At 36.7% G+C, this 15,822-nt stretch overlaps 1 long non-coding RNA gene across 3 annotated transcripts in view; it reads left to right on the forward strand.

Annotated features, from left to right (window-relative positions):
- The window catches only part of LOC114657785 (uncharacterized), a 62,143-nt gene that overhangs the window by 8,360 nt on the left and 37,961 nt on the right, over nucleotides 1-15,822 (forward strand). For 2 of the 3 annotated variants that reach the window (XR_007935883.1, XR_003717258.2), the window contains 2 exons: nucleotides 6,627-6,772; nucleotides 10,135-10,264. This is a non-coding gene — a long non-coding RNA (uncharacterized LOC114657785). The remainder of the gene's footprint in view (nucleotides 1-6,626; nucleotides 6,773-10,134; nucleotides 10,265-15,822) is intronic. The other variant, XR_007935884.1, reaches the window with a different exon arrangement.

The raw sequence follows: 15,822 nt of genomic DNA on the forward strand, positions 1-15,822 counted from the left end.
TATGCAGGCACTAAACTGTTATCTGTATAGTGTGCTGGCTTGTCCATTTATTGGGTACTCGTTAAACAGCTTTAAACACTACTACTTCGCTTTTCTCTCTTTTTCTTTTTCTCTTTCTCTGAACTGCCAGCTTTCTTCTCCTAGTGATGTTGTGACAGCATTATATCCTACAATTCACCTACATCCAAGGTAAGAAATGTTTTCAGGAAGCTCTGGGATGGTATCTCCTGAGCTTCTGCTAGTGGTCCTAGGTATTCTACATCCCTGAAAACCAAAACCTATTTAAATGAATAAGTAACTCTACATCCCTGAGTCCCAAAACTTCTTTAAAGGATTTTGTCTTAAGGGCAGATCCCTAGCTTCTACTTCTCTTGTAGGGATGATACAATATAATTTGTTTCCTTCTGAAAATGTGCAACCAATAGTGGCTGAGTGATCTTGCCATCTCTGGTTTTCCTTCCCTGACTTCACTGATTTTCTCTTAGGTGGTTCAGGCATCAACAACCTTGGATGGGCCACCTGCCCTCTGGAATCCAGGAACAGTATTTGCATACTTCCATTTAGGCAGTAGCTGTCTTTTACTTGTGATGGTAGCCCTATCTATTGCACTTTCTGTGCGTCCAGCACACATGCACAGGGAGCACTCTAGTCTGTTTACCTGTATTGACACTTGGATAAGACTTCCTGTGAATAGTGTGGATTCCTTTTCCCCTAAATTAACTTTACAACATGTCTACTGTTGTAACCTTGTCTCATGCCCCTTTCACTCCTCACACCCATGTGCCAGTTCAGAAAACTGTTACACTACCATTCTGGATTCCTTCGTCATCTGAAAGCATACTGTTTAGTTTAATTGGTAAAAATTTGCATTATAAATTAAACAAAATTTGTATGTTTCAATATGCCAGTGTAATAAAATACTGACAGAGGCCTTGTTTGTAATTTCTAAATACAATTTTCTGCTCTGCTTTTAGTTATCAGCGTTCAAAAGTGTCTATGCACCTTCAGTATAGAACAGTATGATTGACTGTCTGCTGTAATTTATACAACGGTAACAGAATTAGACATAACCTGGACTATAACATGAGGCTACAAAACACTAATAGGGAACATAAAGAACCTTTGTACTTGAGAGGGCCATGTAACTCCTAAAGTCACTGTATGTTAAGTTCACTTCACATAAAGAAATAAATTACATTCATGCTACACTATTTTTAAAACACGTGCCAAATTATTTTGCATTTTCAATTTCTAAAAATGTTTCTATAACACTTCAGTTAACCATACTTTATAATCATCTACTATTGAGTAACTCTGAGTGTCACAGCAACAAGGAGACCAGGGTTCAAGTCTTAGGTGCTTCCTGCATGGAGTTTGAATGTTCTCCTCATGTCCATGTGGATTTCCTCCAGGTGATCCGGTTTCCTCCCACATTCCAAAGACATGCAAGTTAAATGGACTAGTCATGCTAAATTGAACTTGGTGTGTGCGTGTTCATCAGGTGGTGGGAAGGCCTCCTATCCAGGTATTGTTCTTGCCTTGAGATTGATACTTGCAGGTTTAGAAACTGGATGAAGTGTGCTAAATGTATGCATTTTCTAAAACATTTTATAAACTTTTGAACATGATGTTAATCCCTGCAAATATTTAAAAGAAAGAAGGTACAGTTGATAGCACTGCTGCCAGGGACCTGGTGTTAGTTTCTAGCCCAATCTACATGGTAACCGCAAATCCCCCCATGTTGTTGTATGTTAGTTTATTGGCCTGTATTAAACCGATCTGCCTTACTTAAGCAAGTCTGTGAATTGAAAAAAGACATAAAATAAATATGAATTAGTTTTCATAATAAAAGAAAATACCAATAGGCTTGCTCAAACAGCTATACTAGTTAGAACTCCAAACTATTTTCCTGCATTTTCATTAAAATTTTATTCTCTGAATCTGTTTGCAAATGTAAATTTAGATTTATTTATTTGGTAAAAGGACTGTGGCTGAAACTATAAAACTATAAATTAATGGATTTGCCACAAAAAGGAAGCATATTGTTAACAGAAAAAGTATTCTATGTATTTCAGCGGTGTTAAACTTAAACAACATACATATAATCACGTTCATTTAAATTTGCCTTTTATAAAAAGTGTTTTTGCATACGTCGCTTTTGTACTGTATATTCTGTTCCCATATCTGTTGTCAACACCTTTGCTTTTAATGCTTTTACCTGGAAGCTGATTAAATTATAAATAAATAATAAGGCCAGTTTTATCTTTTAGGTTTTGCAACTCTAATGATGGCCTGATTAGTGAAATAAAAGCCCTCTATAGAAAATGGTACCCAATTAATTGTTTAATCACTAAGCAGGTTTAGTGTGGGCTGAGAATATACCTCCTCTGTGGCATCATTATTAGGAAGTTAAAGTCCTCTGAGATTCTTCAGTCTATTCTACACAGCCTGCCCTAGTCTACTGAGCTGGACTAAATCCATGTATTCAACAAGAGGAAATCATTATCTGGTAGTAGGATCGGAAGTGTGCTAGTCAGATGATCTTCATTTTTAAAGAGAATTTCCAGGGTTGCAAGTCAAATACACATGCTTGGGGTCAATGAACAAACTGAAAAAAGGGAACAAAGTCCTTGCCCCCAAAGAGAAAATCCCAACGGAGGACAATTTAGACCAAGCATATTAACATGTAAAAACTACACTAATTTGTGTTTTGCTTATATGGGAATTTCTTTTTTTTCACTCTCCCTCAGTTTCTTCCCATTGTGGCCATTTTAAATTGTTTCTTGCTTTGGTTTTATTTTAAATTTTTCTTTTAACTATTTAAAAATTATGTATATATGTATGTATGTATGTATGTATGTATCTATCTATCTATCTATCTATCTATCTATCTATCTATCTATCTATCTATCTATCTATCTATCTATCTATCTATCTATCTATCTATCTATCTATCTATCTATCTATCTATCTATCTATCTCACTTAAATTTTTGACCCTATAGCACTCTTTAAGTGCATATTTTGGTCCAGATGTTAAATTCACTAAAGGACACTGAATTCTATTTAATGCTGTTTAATACATGTTTCTACTTTATTAATCACATTACCATATACACCAATTAGCCATAACATTAAAACCACTGACAGGTAAAGAGAATAACATTGATTATCTCATTACAATGGTACCTTACAAGAGGGAAAAATCTGAGTGAATTTGACAAGAGCCAAATTGTGGTGGCTAGCTGACTGGGTCGGTGCATCTCCAAAACAGCAAGTCTTGTGGAGTGTTCCCAGTATCTAACCAATTGCAGTGGTTAGTACTTACAGAAAATGGTCCAAGGAAGGACAACCAGTGACAGGATCATGGGTGCCCAAGGCTCATTGATGCATTGGGGTTGGTGGGCAATGACCCACTGTAGCACAAATTGCTGAAAAACTTATTGCTAATGAGAGAAAGTTGTCAGAACATGTAGCAAATTGCAAAGCACTTTGAATAGGGCTGCATAGCTGCAGACTGGTCATGCTTACGCCTGTCCACCACCGAAAGCACCTATAATAGGCATGTGAGCATCAGAACTATCCAATGGAACAATGTAAGACAGAGGCCTGGTCTGATCACTCATGTTTTCTTTTAGATTATGCAGGTTTAGATACAGCCAGGTCTGTGTGTGTTGTTCATCTCTGGAAGAGATGGCAGCAGGATGCACTGTGGAAAGAAGGTAAGCCAGTGGAGGCAGTGCAATGCTCTGAGCAATGTTCTGCTGGGAAGCCTTGGGTCCTGGCATTCATGTGAAAGTTACTTTGACACATACTATCTACCAAAAGATTATTGTGAACCATGTCAAACTGTCCAGCTCCATGCCTACAGTAGAGCCTGCCTTCCTCACCAGTTTGTCCAGGCGTGAGGCGTCCCTCTTCTTTATGCTGCCTCCCCAGCACACCACTGCGTAGAAGAGGGCACTCGCCACAACCATCTGATAGAACATCTGCAGCATCTTATTGCAGATGTCGAAGGACGCCAGCCTTCTAAGAAAGTATAGTCGGCTCTGTCCTCTCTTGCACAGAGCATCAGTATTGGCAGTCCAGTCCAATTTATCATCTAGCTGCACTCCCAGGTATTTATAGGTCTGCACCCTCTGCACACAGTCTCCTCTGATGATCACGGCGTTCAGGAGGGGCCTGGGTCTCCTAAAATCCACCACTAGCTCCTTGGTTTTGCTGGTGTTCAGGTGTAGGCGGTTTGAGTCGCACCATTTAACAAAGTCCTTGATTTAGGTTCCTATACTCCTCCTCCTGTCCACTCCTGATGCAGCCCACAGTAGCAGTGTCATCAGCGAACTTTTGCACGTGGCAGGACTCCAAGATGTTTTGGAAGTCCGATGTATATAGGCTGAACAGGACTGGAGAAAGTATAGTCCCGTGCGGCGCTCCTGTGTTGCTGACCACAATGTCAGACCTGCAGTTCCCGAGACGCATATACTGAGGTCTGTCTGTAAGATAGTCTACGATCCATGACACCAGGTATGAATCTACTCCCATCTCTGTCAGCTTGTCCCTAAGGAGCAGAGGTTGGATGGTGTTGAAGGCGTTAGAGAAGTCCAGAAACATAATTCTTATGGCACCACTGACAAGTGGGAGAGGGATCAGTGTAGTATGTAGATGATGGCATCCTCCGCTCCCACCTTCTCCTGGTATGCGAACTACAGAGGGTCGAGGCCGTGGCAGACCTGTGGCCTCAGATGGTGAAGCAGCAGTCGCTCCATGGTCTTCATCACATGTGACGTCAGAGCGACAGGCTGGAAGTCATTCAGCTCACTAGGTCGTGATACCTTTGGGACTGGGGTGATGCAAGATGTTTTCCAAAGCCTCGGGACTCTTCCCTGTTCCAGGCTCAGGTTGAAGATGTGCTGTAGAGGACTCCCCAGCTCCAGCGCACAGACCTTCAGCAGTCATGGTGATACTCCATCTGGACCCACTGCTTTGCTGGCACAAAGTCTCCTCAGCTCTCTGCTTACTTGGGCTGCTGTAATTGTGGGTGGGGGGAAACTCTCTCCTATGCTGGTATCAGCAGAAGGATGGGTGGAGGGTGCAGTACTCCGAGAGTGGGTTAGGGTGGTCAAATCTGTTAAAGAAGTTGTTCATCTGGTTGGCTCTCTGCAGCCGTTGATGATCTTCATCCCATCCCACACTTCCTTCATGCTGTTATTCTGCAACTTCTGCTCCAGCTTCCCCCTGTAGTGCTTCTTCTCTGCCCTGAGCTGGACTCGGAGTTCCTTCTGCAAGCGCTTGAACTCATGCTGTTCACCTGTAATCCATGGCTTGTTGTTAGCATAGCAGCGTACTGTTCTTACTGGAACTACAATGTCCATAAAGAAGTCAATGTAGTCAGTAGTGCAGTCAACAACCTCCTCAATGTTCTCACTATATGATCCCTGCAGGATATCCCAGTCTGTAGTTACAAACCAGTCTCTCAGAGCCTGCTCTACCTCAGGGGACCACTTCCTGAATAAGCGTGTGGTTGTAGGTAGCTCCCTCACTCTTGGTTTGTAGTGAGGCTGAAGCAGAACCAGGTTAAGATCTGCTTTCCCAAGCGCAGCAGCGGGGTGGCGCTGCATGTGTCTTTAACGTGGCACATTATTAGGATATAGCGGGTTGGATAATGGATGGATGGATGTTTATGGAGTGAAATAGTATAATCACAGAAGGTGACACTCTGCATAAGATTATTCTGAGAATGCAGTTATACTATAAACATTTGGGTGTTGAGTTGGAACAGTGGCTGTTTTATAATCATACAGCAATAGGGTTATGGGGGTGACAGTAAGTCTGTGCCTTCTAAGTTATAACACAGTTTTAACTCATTATTAATCTGACAATAAATCAAGAATTGGAGTTTTTCATAGTAATGAGAGAAAGAAATAGTCTCCTTTTATCCATATGTACTTGAAGAACAAAAATTGGGAAGTTACCGTTTCTGCTTAGAACTCATTGGAGTATTCTTATCACTTTACATTTTTTGAACGTTTTTTGATACCTAATCATAACTATGGCATAATTCCTACCTAGGACACTGTAGATTTGGTACAGCAAAGCTAACTTGTGCAAAATCCCTGTCTAATATCTTTTTTGCATGAAATCTGAAAGAAACCCTTTGACAGCATGTTTGTGTTTTCTCTTTAATATTTTCTGCTTGATCATTAATCTTGACAACGCAGGACATTTTTACTTTGGGAATGTTGCTTTTGTGGCAAATGGACATACTGCAGTCAGTTCATTGTATGTCTTGTTAGTGACTGAATTCACTGATGGTATATACTTACAGTATGCAATCAACATTGTTATATTTGTATTTAATCTGTGTTTTCTAGTTACTTATGTTTATTACTGATATGTAAAATACAGTATATTACATTGATGAGAACTTTCACTTTTTATTTTAAAGTGTCTTAAATGAATGCTTAAAATATATATATTTGAAAACTGTGCAAGAGTCAGAGTGCTTTTGCAAAGCACTGTATATATATATATATATATATATATATATATATATATATATATATATATATATATATATATATATATAATAACACTGATTTCCCTCCTCCCTTCCACTTTTCTCTCTAGGATGCTTCATACTAAAGTGAAACCTAACCCTGTCTACTCCCAGGCAAATGGCACTGGAATTTAATTCATTCTACATATGCTGTGGGAGTCCTGTATCATTCTGTATCTTGCCAGGAGAACAGTTGCTACAGTGGAGCGGCAAAATGGTAATGTAATTCTACACTGGAAAATTCACAAGTGGACACACCAAATATCTGCTACTGGTCTTTCATTGGGTATGTTCAAACTAGAATAACTTTGAAATGATGAATGGATTTAGTGTCGGGGAAGTTAATGTGAAGTAAATTAAAGATAGCAAAGACAGAAAATAGACCCAGAACCCACTGCAGAAGGGAAAAGAACAACATGGAAAGAAAAAAATTAAAGACTGATCAGTGGTTACTTTCTGGATGAATGTCACAATTGATCTTCTAGATCAGTTACCTTTTTTAATTTATGCAGGGGGTAGTTACTAAATTAGAAAAGGGCACAGTCTTTAGCCATTTATAAATCACTCTGGGCATATTTTGTCCAGTGATGTTATATATTTTGTTTTCCTTAGAAGATATCCAGTTATTAAGCAAAGAGAAAAAATGTTCAACCTGAAGGCCATTACAGGTATCAAGATCATGCCCAACCAAAGAAAATAAATAAATAAATAGGTTAACTTAGCTTTGATATTTTCAATATATCATTTTTCATTCTTACTATAGTCTCTACATAAGGTGTTGTCCTGGTTAAATATTTCCCTTCCTTGAATCACATTTTTTCTTTCTTAAGTAGAATCTCTGTACAGTATTATGAAGTAGAGAGGTCCCATAAAAAAAAAAATCCCAAAAATACCCACTAGAGGGGATGGGGGCACCAACCAACTCTTTTACACATGAAGGGCAAACACATGATTTTATAAATAAAAAGGTTTATTATTGCAGAAATATAGAAGAGCACAAAATACACAAGAGGGGATGCCTGAAAAGTCAAAGGCAATCCAAATTAAACAAGTCCCAATCACAATTACAGAATAAAAAGTCAAAACAGAGCATTAGGTCAAAAATCTAGTAAATTTCACAAAGAGCAGAATCATCGCAAAAGACTCTCACCAACAGCAGCACATTCAATGAACCACAAGGGACTCTTTGACACCCATGGCACACTCAACCAACCAGGAAATGAACTCTCCCTGAATGACCTTTTCCAAGATTTCCTCCATTTTTATCCTACAAGGGTCTTTTTTTGGAGTTTTGTTCTTGTCTCCTTAGGGAGTCAAGGCTGGGAGGACTGTCAAAAATAGGGCCTGTTAAAGCCCATTGTGGCACTCCTTGTGTGATTTTGGGCTGTAGTAAAAATAAATTGTTGTTATTGACTGTGGGTTTTTTTAGCCTTTATAGGGCTGACTGCAGTCCTTTGCAGTAATGGACAGGTGGCACCACCTCTTGGGGAACCACCCACAAAACACACAGAAGATAGCAAATGAATAAAAAACAGACATTAGAACCTTAAACATATCAGGTTCTAACATAATGTAACTGTAATATAAAAGCAGTTACATGCATTATTAATGAATTATTTGTGGGATTGGTTTATATAGAATCTAGTTTTGATATTTATTTTGTGGTGAAATAAAGTTAATTTTATTGCTGTCTTGAAATTCCATATTTAAATGACATTCTTTGTAGTGCTCATGTTTATAACAGAAGTTCACTCTAAATATTGCTTGTGTTCTTCATTATCCCTCAGTGGATTCAAAATACCCTCACTCTTATTAATGACAGTTACAGACGTAAGCAAATACTAGTGCTAGGTTTGTTTTTTTAGCTTTGACCACCTTCAACTTTGTTCCTAGTAGCTTAGACTTGTTTTGATTTTGGTCATTTTCACCCTAACTATCCCCTTTGACTACAATTCCTTGCCCTCTTTTCATTTCCGGGTTATTCTTCGCTTGCCGTTCTCCTCAGGCACCTTGCATGTCCTTAACAATAATGAAAATGTAACCAGATCTACATTTATGTTATAATAATAGTTAAAGACTGTCTGATTAAACAAATATCTAATGCAATATTAAAGATTGGCCTAGTTTTACATATTATTAAATATCCACAGTCAAGTACTGTATGTAACCTCTTAGAAACAGTATTTGGTAAAACTTGTTATAGCAGCAATAACCTCAACAGAACTCTTCCTGTACTGTCCTGACAGATTCAGTACTTAGGAGGCATTTTGGCCCACTGTTTTAGTTGTTCCATATCTGCAGAATATCTTGTTTAAATTATTTCATTCAGATCATTTCAGTGGGATGGAGGTCAGGATTTGAACATTTCCTCCATTTAATGGTCTCCTTAAATTCACTCCTTTGCTCGCTGTCATCACTATGCAGAATGAAAGAAGTTTTTGTTTAACTTTATATCACAGGAAAATGCCTTGATATGCCCGGTAGAATTTTCTAGTGCAGGTTAGAATTTGTTGCACCCTCAATGATTGCAAGCCATCCAGATAGAAAACTATCTCCAAAGCATAATGCTTCCTCCACCATTCTTCACAGGTGAGATGAGGTTTTGTTGTTAGTTTACAATGGTTTGTTATCTCCAGAAATAACATTGTGTACATTCACCAAAAAAGTTCAACTAGTGTCTTATATGTCCGTTATAATGTAGTACTGCTGTTTTTAATGAATAAGAAGGGAATGGTTCTTTTTCTTTAAGGTCAAACAATTTTTCTGCTATTTCATGCACCTCCTATTTTGTGTTAATCAATGACTGAGTTTAAAGCTAAATGGTTGAAGGTGAATGGCTCTGCAGAAACAACTGGAACCCAACAAAATAGATTGTTTTAAATCAGAAGCAGGAATTGAGCTGGCAACTTTTTAAAATTAAAGTCCAATTCCTTTCTAATGATGCTGCCTGTCATGATTTCACTTCTGATGTAGATTTTCTTATATAGTCTTCATTCTAGTTAAGCAGACACATTTCAGAGAGATAAAAAGAGAGTTGCAGAAGAGTTTCACATTTGCTTTTGGATTTAAAACACATCTTTATTTCTATTTTTAAACATATTGGTTCTTATATCAGAAAGTAAGTGGCAACAGTGGTGAAAACTCTTCTTAAATCTGAAAACATCGCAGCCTGCATCACAGAATGAGTGGTGTTTTGTCCTGCTTCAATATAACCTCTGTCCTTTTTACTTTTTAAAAAGTTTTTTTCTTCATATTCTAATTCTTCTTATTCTGCTTCCCTTCAGTGAATACTAAATGATGGCTAAATACACAAAAAGTTACTTTTTAATATTTTTCTTCTTATTTTTAGTTAGGTGTGAATATGTAGGAATAATTGGCCAGTATCTGACTATAACATTTGTTGGTGTAGTTATGTTCCCATCATTAGTTTTTAACAGTACTGTCAAAATGTCATTGAGAAACAAGTGGAATGCTGTCACTAATTTAATATTTTAAATTCAGATGTCTAAAATATTGGATGCAGTGTAATTGTATCTCACTAGCATTACTGTACTTGTGACCTGTACTGTTATTTTAAAGTTTGATTAGGCTATCCATTTAGCTGAAGATGCAAGAACTGGTTTACTACATTCATCAACAAGAAGAAAATGTAATCACATGGTGCACGTAGTTCTTTAAATGGGACTTGATGATAGCCATATTTATGAAGGTTTGTTTTTCGATGAAATATGTTTGCAAATACCTTACCTGATGAGTATTTTTTGATTTTGGGTGGTTTAATGTATTTTTTCTGTCAGATTTAAAACATAATAAAATGGCAAGTAATGAATTCTTCCTGCAACTGTTAAAAGTATTTACAATCCATCCATTTTCCAAACTGCTGAATCCGAACACAGGGTCACGGGGGTCTGCTGGAGCCAATCCCAGCGCAGGAACCAATCGTGGGCATGGTGCCAACCCACCGCAGGACACACACAAACTAGGGCCAATTTAGGATTGCCAATCCACCTGTGGGAGGAAACCGGAGCACCCGGAGAAAACCCACCCAGACACCGGGAGAACATGCAAACTCCATGCAGGGAGGACCCGGGAAGCGAACCTGGGTCTCCTAACTGCGAGGCAGCAGCGCTACCACTGCGCCACCATGCCGCCCGTATTTACAATCATTTTTATTAATTACTGCTTGCACGATGGCTAATGACAGAAATAACTGTTAAATGTGTTTGGTCAAAGTCAATGTGTTTCATTGTACTATATATCATAAACTATTGAAATAGGCCTGTATTTTTGAATTACACCCATTTCTTCTTCAGGTATATGTAAGAACAGCTACAATAGAAAAACAAACGTTCATTACCAATACATCAAATACATTACTGCTGTTTAGCTATTGAAATGTCAAAAATTACTTTGCTTTTCTAACATCTCTCGTTTTTCATGAATTATAAATCACCTTATTCTTCCACAATCTTTTTTCTTTTCCCTTTCCTTTCACTGTAGAAATATGTTACCCTCATTAAGCAATAGTACTGTATATCAAAGTTTCCTGAAATGTTTGAGCACAAGAATGTTAAAGAGTAACTCGATCAGAGTTATATTGGGCTAACCAGATTAAAATTTCCATGCGTATTGTATACAACTGCAGGTTTTTCCTTATTCATGTGCAAGTGTGTTGGAAGATGTAAGTGACAAAGTAATATATGTGTTTCTTCCTTCTCATGTACTAAAGTTTTATATTTTTAATTTCAGCACACATGACCAGGTTAACATCTCATTCTAGCACACTTAAGTTTGATTGATTTTGATTGTTTTAAAATTTGTGTGGGCAGTGATAAAGCCAGAGCTTTAAAATACTAATGCCTATAATTTCTTGATAACTGCTAATTTCTTTTATAACACAAGTTTAAAAGTGTATTTTAATTAGAATACTGACAAGCTCTGAGGGAGTGGTGGCGCCTGAGGCTAAGGATCTGTGCTGGTATCCAGAAGGTTGCTGGTTCAAATCCCTGTCACTGCCAAAAGAGATCCTACTTTGCTGGGCTCTTCAGCAAGACCCTTAACCTGTAATTGTTCCAGGGGTGCTGTATAATGACTGATGCTGTGCTCTGACCAAAAGGGGTATGTGAAAGCTAACAAATTCCTAATACAAGAAATTGTATAAAGTGAAATTAAAGATAAAAAAAAAAAGCTCTTAATGAACCATTTCAAAGTATCACAAGCATTCGGCCGGCAGGGAAAAATAAAGAGGCAGCCACAAGATGCAATGTTTATTGGTAGGCTTATGTGGTAAGAAACAGACAAACATACTCTTTTCACACTGTGTTCATCAGTTAAGAAACTGGAACAATTTTACAAAACAGAAGATATCTTTTTTGTGCGTGAGCTAATAGCATCCTCCTCTCCGGCCCAAAAATGGCATTGTCAGGTTTAGAAATCTGAATGATGGATGTAAATATACAGTAAATTGGGATATTAGTATACAAATTTACTTATTTATCAATCATAGCATTTGAGTATGCTTTGCTTGTATGAAATTAATACCATAAATAGCTATTTATTCTAAACAAGTTTTTATTTCTCCGTTTAATTAGCATTTTCGTACACTGTCAAGTAATGTAAGCAATTTACATTTTATGCAATTACCAAAAAAGAAGTAATAAATCGCATTTTCTTGAAAAAGCAATGAAGCAATTGACTTTTGAGGCTGAAAGCTGAGAAAACACTGATATTCATGCATTCTAGGACAGTAAGCTTGTTGCTTAATAGAAAATTAATGCAACACTATGAATGTTTAAATTTATGTTCTTTTTTATTTTAAAATTGTGTTATGGACTAATTTTAATGATGCATAAAAATAGATGAAAAAAGCAGTATTTTTCAAAATTAAATCTTATTTGCTGAGCATGTATACCAATGGTCATCAGGCTATACAGTAGCTCACTCACAAGAAGGCCCTAAAAATTGTGCATTGCTATTTTTCTATTCATACCCTGCACAAATTAAATCTACTTGCAATTTCAGTATTTTAATCAAATAAATAATTTGTCAAATGTCTGATTAGAGGATTATAGTCACATAGCCATTTATTCATGTTATGTCATTTTCCAACCTGGAAATATGGCTGGAGCCTATCCCAGCCAGCATAGGGCACAAGGCAGGAACAAACCCTGGAAAAAGTGCCAGTCCATCCAAGGGCAGACACACACACACACACCAAACACACACTTGGGCCAATGTAATGTCACCAGTTCACCTAACCCTTTTGTGTTATGGAAAATCATATTACAGTATATGTTAAGATATTGCAGGCAGTGAGGAAAAAAACAAAAGAAACAATTCAGAAATGTAAGCCACTAATCAGAAAGATGCCTAAAAAATTATTCAAGTTAATGTTTACGTTAATATTTTGACATTTTACTTAAAGCTGACATGAGGCACAAGTATAGGTTGGGTTTGAATACATAAAGAGTGTGTGCAAAGGTTAAAGAATATTTTTTTTTCAAAAAATATGTTTTAATATAATTCTAATTGTTGGCCATGAAATAACAATGTGTACAAGGTTGTTTCCCTTCTTATGTGCTGTGCTGCCAGGTTAGACTTTGGCCTGTCGTGACTCTGACATGAATTAAGTGAGTTTGAAAATGTTGTGTTACATTGCCTCCTAATATAGCATGCACAATTTTTAATCTTTATTATCATAATAACATGCTGAGTAATATTGCTGTTTAAATTTGATCTGTTTTGTTATTTTTCTCAACAGCATTTTGAATTTCTCTCATTCTAGTAACATGAAGTATTTAAACAATTTCTCCTGCTTTTCTCCTACTAAGATGCCAGCGTCTTAGTACTGGAGTGACCATCAAACAAAACAGCCTCTTTGTATTATAAGCAGAATTGCCTACTAGATAGATAGATAGATAGATAGATAGATAGATAGATAGATAGATAGATAGATAGATAGATAGATAGATAGATAGATAGATAGATAGATAGATAGATAGATAGATAGATAGATACTTTATTAATATCTATCTATCTATCTAGTAAGCAATTCTGCTTATAATACAAAGAGACTGTTTTCTACTAGAAAGGTAGAAGTGAAGACTGAGAAATGAAGGTACAAAAGGGACTTGAGAAGACAGGCAGTGTTCAAAATCCAAGAGAAACATTGTAATAAACCAAACAGGGTACAAAAAAGAGACAAAATAAGAGACAAAAAGTCTTAAAACAATTTCTAGCTGCTTTAAATTCCTTTCCCTAATCCCAAGCAGAATGAAATCATTTTTTTGAGCTTGTATCTGTATAATTGGACAATATAACTTCCGCATTACCATCTTAAATAACATCAACAACAGAATCACTTTCAGATCATGTGAACAGCAACAGCGTCATCTTTTACATGATATACTGACACGCAACAGAAAAAAATGAAAAGGACTGGGTGATACATGTTAAACAAAGAAACATGCCAAGTTTTAAACCATGAGTCAACCTGATCATTTGTCAGAGCCAAAGATGAAATTCAATATTGGGAAGGTTAAATAAAAGTATTTTAATAAACTGCAAAGTAAAGGTTTTCTCCGTAAAATTCAAATAGGTAATAGCCACCAGAGGTGACCTTTTAACTCTTTTATGTAACTGACAACCGATGTTGTGAACCTTGTGACTATACCCCTGGCAACCAGGACCTGCATATTGACAACAGCATCACAAAATAGCAGTGCTTACAGAAAAAAAGCTGGTGTTACAGCAAGGCACTAAAATATTCAAATTAGTCCATTTACTTTAAATGCAAAAATTAACATTCAATTAATATCCCCATGCCCCAAAACTCCCAAAGTGACATACAGTGTGAATTAATTGATGAAGGCCAAGCTGCAAACAATTCATAGAAAAATTTGATTATAGCACAACAAAGCCAATGTGAACAATTAAGAAGCCCTCACAATGGCAGTGAAGTGGCATCATGAAAAAAAAACATTCAAAATAATGATAAAAAGAAAAGACAACTACAACAAAATAAATTCCTATGGGAAAATAATTCTTGACACAAAGAAGACAGATTCACAACATGTCCCTTTAGACTTTGATTTTTGTCTCCAGTTTCGGTTAGTCACTTGGCAATTTTGTCTTTCTGTTTTGAATTTTGTCTAGATTCTGTAAGGACATAGTTGCTTTTTTCCCTAATCCAGGCAAAATAGCTTTGTGTTATGTTTATTATCAACCTTTAGCTAGATTTGGCTCAATTACATTTTTTTAAAATATAGTTTCTCTATAAGACAATCTTGCTTTAGTTCACTGGCTCTGAATATAAGTACAGGTTTCTGTTCTTACATAGTCAGTTAAAACAAAGGTCCAACAAAAAAAAGCATAAAAACCTGCATCAAACTGGATTCCCTAAAATCGAAAAACAAACTTGAGTACCACTACCCTAGTGTATTTAATTGTTGCAGAAATATTGTCATGTGTACAGAGTGCAGTGAAATTGTTACATGCATGTCCATCCGTCTTTTTCCACTTTCTGAAGCATGAGTAGCTATGTTGAATGATACTGTATATTTTACATATAATGTATACAAAAGTTAGAATAGAATCATTAATATTATAGAGGGTTGGCACAGTAGCACAATGTAGTACAGCTGCCTCATGGAGTTTGAGTTCCATGCCCAAGCGTTGGCCACATGGAATTTACACATTCTCACATTCTGTGTCTGTGTGAGTTATCCTTTGACTATAGTTTGTCTTCTATTTTCCCAAAGAAGTAGAGGTTAGGCTAAATGGATTGTAAAAAACTGTGCGAGTGTTCTTTTGGTAGCCCTGCAGTAGAGTAGCACATTGTCCATGGTTGCTTCCTGCCATGCAAAAAAGTGCTTCCAAGATAGGACTTGGCCAGCCATGACCTGTTTTTGGATTACAGTAAGTACAAATGCAAGAATACAAAAATGAAAAAATCAGTTTACTTGCATCTGAATATGTGTCGCATTTCTACCTCTTATTTCATGCTTAAGATGTAATATTATTCTGGGTCTAGTGCATTCAGAAGGATTGTAAATAAAAATAAAAATTAGGATTATGAATATTTTAATTGTATCCAGAAGAATGTTATAAGACTTGACTGCTGTAAACAATAATTCATTTCAAGAAAAAGTATCAAATAGGCCATATGTTTTTGCTTGTAGTTAGCAAATTAGGGCATCTGAACTGTTCTGAAAACAAAATGTAAAGCTCTGGGGACGTGTAATGAAAATAAGATGTTTTTAAAATAAA

This window comes from Erpetoichthys calabaricus, chromosome 9 (genome assembly GCF_900747795.2).
Source record: "Erpetoichthys calabaricus chromosome 9, fErpCal1.3, whole genome shotgun sequence".
NCBI classification, from domain to species: domain Eukaryota; kingdom Metazoa; phylum Chordata; class Cladistia; order Polypteriformes; family Polypteridae; genus Erpetoichthys; species Erpetoichthys calabaricus.